This window comes from Lolium rigidum, chromosome 5 (genome assembly GCF_022539505.1).
Source record: "Lolium rigidum isolate FL_2022 chromosome 5, APGP_CSIRO_Lrig_0.1, whole genome shotgun sequence".
Lineage (NCBI taxonomy): Eukaryota > Viridiplantae > Streptophyta > Magnoliopsida > Poales > Poaceae > Lolium > Lolium rigidum.
Window position 1 is genome coordinate 120,882,261 of NC_061512.1, and position 5,083 is coordinate 120,887,343.

The window sequence follows — 5,083 nt, forward strand, 5'->3', positions numbered from 1 at the left end:
CTTGGAGATGGTGCAAAGATAGAGGAGCTCTACCCCTCCTTGGTGGCTGCCAAGGGGGGATTTACGTGGCTTTGGCTTGGTGTTTCCAAAAGTAGGGTTTCCCCTCAATACATAGAGGTGAAAATGCAATCTAAATCATGTGATTGACACCCATTTGATCTAAGGGCTTTTGAATACCTCTAGAACTTTTCTAGGGACACCACTCTGTCCCCACAAGTCCATAAAGACGTGGCTTGGCTGAATCCATAATATATGGCAAGAGTTTGAGTCAATCACGTTGACAAGGTATCAACTTGTCAATGCCTACAAGTAGTAGACTAGGGTTTCGTTGGATGTAGAGGGCAAGTAGATCTCGAAGGTTTCAGCCGAAAAGTACTCGACGATGTAAAAGCTAGGGTTTGAGAAACAATGATTCGATCCTTTCTTTGTCCCTCGACTCCCCCTTATATAGGAGGTGGAGCCGAGGGATTCGTGATACACAGGTTTACAGAATCCGGGAGGGTTTCTAACCCGTCCCGCAAGATTACAAATAATGCTTCCTATTACAACTCTAGCTTTTCTTAATAGTATCTTGGGCTTCCGAATCTTCTTATCCTTCGGGTCGTGGGCCTTCAGTAAACCCCGGGTACCTTCTTCGGCAGGCCCACTGGGGATGCCTATGTCAGTAGCCCCCGAGATTTTGTTTGAATCGTAGTGTCAGGGAAAATCTCCACCTTTATATTTATCCGATAACTTTGAACTTTACCACATATCTTTGCATACGAATTTCTATATTGTACAGGGATAATGGTAGTTGGGGCTAGTTCATCTGACGGATCAGGTACTAGTTAACTGCTCTAGTGGCAATCCGCAAAAACCTACTTCAAGATCACGTCCCTGGACATGATCTCGGGATACTAGTGTAAACTTCAACAGGTGCCGCTTAAGGTCTTACCATTCTGTCGAGTCCCAGTCATATTTATCGGGTACCTAACGCGTCCGTAGGATTTTTCTTCGTATATGTTGATACGGAAAAAAGTAGCAAACCGACGTCAGAGACGGCGCCACGCCAAACAGAACGGATCCGGGGTCTTACCTTCGCAAAGTTTTGCGGCATTCAGAAATTATTCGCAACTTTGGCGTTCTGAGAATATATTGTCGAGTGCTTATTCGGCTGTTGGAATAGCACATTTTATTGAGTCAACAGATGACTTATATTGCTTTCCCGATGGGAGTATATGTAGAGTTATTTAAATAACTCGAAATATGCTCACTTTTGCTTCTTCTTTTTTTCTCTCTTTTTTATAATTTCATCGGGCACGCGAACAGCGTTCCCGATGGGAGTAGCCCCCGAGGCTACAGCCAAGGACTAGTGCTTGGTTGTAGGCTCAACACTTTAATGCCTCGTGTCGCTATATTGTCATTCTTTCTCGATCTTTTATACCTATCGGGTGCGCGAACAGCGCTCCCGATGGGAGTAGCCCCCGAGGCTATGGACAAACGCTTGCATTTGTTCATAGGCTCTCGCCATTTCTATTTTGCCATACCCAAATTTTTTCCTTTTTTCCAAAGTAGCCCCCGAGCATTTGGGCAAAAACTTGTATTTGATCAAAGGCTCTCGAAATAATCAATAATATCCTGCTGTCGATCTTCTTATGAAACTTCATAGCCGAGATTTTCTTTTATCAAGGTGACATCATTGCTGATGATAGCCACGACCAATTTATCGGGAAGACACGGGTAATTTTCTCTCTCTATCTTGCGGGCCCAGAAATCTCACCAATTTGACACGTCGTGCAAGTGGGGGACACACGTCCTCCGCTTTTCTGGCGCACGCGTCTGTAACGCCTTCATACTGAAATTACTTTGTTACCCTTATTCCACGTGTACACCATCTACCTCGCATTTTCTCCATCCAACGGTGCGTCGATTCACCGCACCTTTATTTAAGGTCATCGTCTTCCTCCTTCCACACTTTCGCTCGCGCCGCTCCTCTGCTCTCCTCTGCCAAAATCTTTCCTTGCACCCCATAGTTCTTTGAGCTCCGCCACGCTCGCACTGTGCTACTGCGCCATTGTTGATGCCACCGCGCAGACTCACCAGGCACAATACTCCACGAATCCACGATGGCTGCCGCGGATGCGGGGAGCGCTGAGTGGGAGAGATCCAAAATCTCTGCCCAAGACATCAATTTGCTTGAAGAAGCGGGGATCGGCAAGAAGCAATACGCATCTGCGCTTCCCCGGCGAAGAAAGCTACCCAACCCCTCCAATGGAGTATCGGGTTAGTTTTGTTGATCATCTCATCCGTGGCCTCTCTGCCCCTATTCACAATTTTCTTCGAGGGTTGCTTTTCGTGTACGGATTGCAACTCCACCATCTTACTCCCAACTCTATTCTCCACATCTCGATCTTTATCACCCTTTGCGAGTCCTTCCTTGGAGTCCAGCCTAACTGGGCTTTATGGAAGCGCCTTTTTCTTTGTCGCCACAATGGCTCTGCCAACGTCACCTATAACATAGGCGGCGGCGTTATCTGCGTTCGCCCTGATGTCGAGTACTTCGATGTCAAATTTCCTGATTCAGTTCAAGGGTGGCGCAAAAAATGGTTATATATCCACGAGGAAAACCATGGGTCTATTGAAGACAACATTCCTCCTTTTGATGGTGCCGAAAAAATCTACCGCCGCCGATCCTGGGATGCAGAAGCTACCGCCGAAGAAAAAGCGGCGACAGAGGCACTGATGACTCGCATCCACGAACTTCAAAGTACCCGTGGCCAAGAGTTGTCAGGTATCCAAATCACGGCGTATTTCCTTAGGATTAGAGTGCAGCCTCTGCAAGCTCGCAAAAATCCCCTCTGAAAGTATGCTGGCAACGAAGATGTGGATCGCTTGTCAGTGGATTTGCCGGTCAAGGATTTAGAGAAACTTGTCCGAAAAATCTCCTCCCTCAACAAGAAAGATCCTGTCCCCTCGTCTTGTCGCTTAAAGCCGTATAGCGCCACCAACGCGCTCCCAGAGGTAATTCTCGTATGAACTATTTTTCTCGACTACTTATTTTTGTTGACATCCTTTGCATAACTTTCTTGTCGACATTCTTCTTTTTTTGTAGAACCATCCAGATCTTGTTTCTCTTCCTCCCCTTCCTAAAGGTGGAGAAGTCGAAGAACGGGCTGTTGTCACCGACGACAACCAGGGTACTTCTCGCCCTGAGAGTGAAGCCGCAGGTTCTCGAAAATCTGCGGTATCCTCTGAAAAAGAAGCCGACTCTGAGGCCACTGCCTCGAAACACTCCCTTCCTCCTGCTGTTTCTCCAAAGAAGAAGAGGAAGAGGAATGAAGTCGAAGATTCCGGCACCTCCAAAGCCGAAGAAGTTGGTCCTTCCGAAGGGAAGACAGCTTTCGACCCTTACTTGGATGCCCTTGTCAGCTCGTAAGTCCTTATTATCCTTTGTTGTTTATCTTGCAAAATACTTGTCGTCGTTTTTCCTTATATTGTCGACGTTTTATTGCAGTGGTGACAAGGAAGAAAATCCACCTATTGACGTGGCTGCTCGAACGAGTACGTCGCGTACTTTAGTTGTTTCGGATGTTCAGCTCGATGTGGAGGAAACTTCGCCTCCTCAACGAACGTCGAGCATCCAACTCCACCTGCAAGCCCCCATGTCCCTTCACCAAAGAGGGCTAGGGTCGAGCCAGCCACAGAATCTGCTCTTCAACCTGGTGGCTCTGCAACTCCTCTTCTGGATAACGTAAGTTGCTTACTTCTCCTTTTTTGTACAAGAAACTTTTCGGTGCCTATGGACTCTCTTCGTTTTTTTTTTACTTTTTGCTGTCGACCTTTTTACCTTATTCGACACTTTCTTCTCTTTTTCCTTTATCAGCCCTTGATGCAGGAATTCATCCGCCTTGGTACCCAATTTGTTGGGTACCACGATTACGCTAAACAAGCCGAAGGTAATACTCTTCTACTTCTTTTGGCAAATCGACGTCTTCTTCCTTTTCCTATCATGATTCTGATTTCTGTCGACTATTTTGGTTAGAAAATCTCGCGGAAGCCAACAAACATGCTGACACACTTGCTCGTAAACTGGAGAAAAGTGAAAAAGCTCCTAAGAAGGCTGAAGCAGATGCCAAAAAGGCTAAGGCGGAGGCCGCCACCGTCGAAGATCTTCGAAGAGAATTCATGAGGCGGAAACCTCTTTAAGTGAACATATTTCCGAACAATCTGCTCGCGGAGAGGCGATTATCAAGCGCCTGGCGTCGTAGAGCCGTCGCTTTGCCAGTAAGTGCCCAAACTATTTTGACTTCCTTGAACTTCTCCTGTCTTGCTTACTTATCAATAAATTTTTGCCTTAGCAGGAAAAACGGGTCAAGAATATGAACTTAGGGATCCTGAGAACGATCCCCTTCTTGACGCGCTTTCTCTCCTTGAGATTCATGGAGATGAGGCACGCGACGGTCTTGCTGAAGCTGAGGCGGGATTGTCGCAACTGTACCCTTACTTCTTCCTGAAGAAAGAACAACCCGCGCCGTTTCTTGCTCCCGCCAAGTGCTTCAATACTCCCGAAAATCTTGGGCTCAAACTTCATCAAGAAGGTTTGAAGGTTGGCGTGGAGGGCACTATTGCCCTAGTTGCCGATAGCCAACAAAATATCGACTGGACTAGGGTTGGCGACACGCAAGAGATGGAGACCAAGAAGTGGTAGTCGCTGATCAAGGTTGCGAAACCGAACTCGAAGAAGGTCCTCGCTTATCTTGGGTGCAAGCCAACTCCAGCTCCAAGCTCATCAAAAACGGAGGTCTAGTAGACCACCCTGTCTTTCCCCCTTTTTTTCTTTTTCTTTCTTCCTTTTGATGCTGTCTCCAGAGTAGCTTTTGGCGACACTTATCCCACTAGCTCCATTGTAATGCCTTGTAATCATTCTGAAAATCAATGGAATTCTATTTTGCTTGATGATTGATGTCGAACCTTTTAATTTCAGTTGATATTTGATAACTATACTCCAACTCCTACTCCTTCCGATATTTTGCCTACTTCTTCTCGCTCGAGGAAAGTGCTTGTTAATACTGAACTTGGTGAAGATTCCTCGAGTAAGAATTTA